At 42.6% G+C, this 1,756-nt stretch overlaps 1 non-coding gene across 1 annotated transcript in view; it reads left to right on the top strand.

Moving 5' to 3' along the window:
* The first annotated feature begins 626 nt into the window (after positions 1-626).
* Positions 627-1,756, top strand: part of LOC101853397 — a 6,255-nt gene continuing 5,125 nt past the window's right edge. The window contains exon 1 of the transcript XR_004858771.1: positions 627-724. This is a non-coding gene — a transcript (uncharacterized LOC101853397). The remainder of the gene's footprint in view (positions 725-1,756) is intronic.

Here is a 1,756-nt window from a genome sequence, read left to right on the forward strand (position 1 = left end):
GTCCATATTGCTCCTTTTCCACCCCCTGCCCCCCCACCCCCACCCCCGGCCTCACATCCTGCCTGCACACACTTCAATATCACAACACCAGGGACTCAATTCATTATGCGGCAGACTTAGTTAATGACAGAAGGGTCACGTTGATAGTAGGAAGTTAAAGGAAATTAATTAGTCGCTTTTAAGGACAAGCGGGCTAACCCAGATTTCGACTGTTTCCAGAAATCTTGACCTACACCAAAAGTGGACATTGCTCGATCTATAGGAGAAGTTTGGTTTAATTGGCGTGTATATTTGTTTGCTTATAGAGAAAACTCTCCTTGTCTTTTAAAGAAACTGAACAAGGGGCAAAAACCTTACAATCAATTTTCTCAAAACAGCATTTTTTGGGATAGCCCCTTGTGTTTAAAAGCGGCCTATTGGTTTCTACAGAGGTGATGCACTTAAATTTGAACTCTTCGATGGTATGCATCATGTATTGTTTCAGAAACGGATGCTTGATAAAGACAATTTAACCTATTATGGTTGGTGTTGTGTTTTTTTTTTTTACCTTTGGACTAATTTCAAAGTACTGGCGTTAGCTAAGTCAGAGGCTACATTTAATAATGGTCTTCCCTTTTCCAGCTACCTTGACGTTTGATGCCGATGTTCCGTTGTGCCCAACAGAAGACTGTAACTGTGCTAATGGTCACTTCAACTACTTGGACGCTGCTAATAACTGCACCAGGTAAAGTTGATCCTGCTCTTCTTTTTGTGTATATAAAAAAAAAGAAATTGAAATATTCCAATAATCTGTACATAGTAAGTGTAAAGTTGTTCTCGCATCCGATCCGGACATTGGGGATTGCCTTATCAATGAGACAACTTCCTGGGCCTTCGGCATTTTGTGGTAGGGTGGCCAGTTCATTTCCACGCCGCCTTTACTTCCCCAACTCGAAGTCAGGTACCCATTACTGCTGCGCGGGCAGGAGGGGGCGAAAAAAATCCGTGTCCGAAACGAGGCTCGAACCCGGACTTTCCGCTTCGGAGACGAGCGCACTAACCACTTCGCCACCACACCCTCTCTGTACATAATAGAATTAAAAAAAAATATGTTTGAATGTTTTCCTGATTGGGTTCTGAGAGAATATTATATTGCATTGTCGATACAAGGGAGCGATTAGGTGCTGTCGTTTCAAGATATAATACATGTACAATCAAACCTCGTTATACCGCCCCCCCCGTTGTACTGACAGCCCCGTTTACCACCAGGTCTTGCCAATGTACAAAATTATAAACATAGTTTGCGTTTTCACGTCGCTACTCGCTATCCGCCAATTGTTTGAATTGCGCGGTCCTTTTAAACTAATGTAAGTTTGCCCCGCTGTACCGCCACCGAATTGTTAGCCAAAGGTACACGTACAGCACACTACACACTACACACTTCACACTACACACGACACACTACACACGGCACCCGGCACCCAATCGGTGGCTACATGACAATCTCTTTCTCATCAAACGTCTTTGTGAATTCTGCCGTTTGTCGTAGATTTACCACTGATTTGCGATGATTATGCAAATTTATTTTAAACCTCCCCCCCCCCCCCAAATTCATTTGTCTTTTCATTTTTTTTATCGGTCTTCGTCCCTTTTATAAATGCAAGTGCAAGTCTGTCAGGCTCGGCTGTATTGTATTTTCCCCCAAATTTGTTCATTTTTCTTCTATCATTCTTCGGCCTTTTTTCTATTTACATTTTCCCCTTATTTCCTCATTTCT

This window comes from Aplysia californica, unplaced genomic scaffold (genome assembly GCF_000002075.1).
Source record: "Aplysia californica isolate F4 #8 unplaced genomic scaffold, AplCal3.0 scaffold00351, whole genome shotgun sequence".
In the NCBI taxonomy this organism is placed as follows: Eukaryota; Metazoa; Mollusca; class Gastropoda; order Aplysiida; family Aplysiidae; genus Aplysia; species Aplysia californica.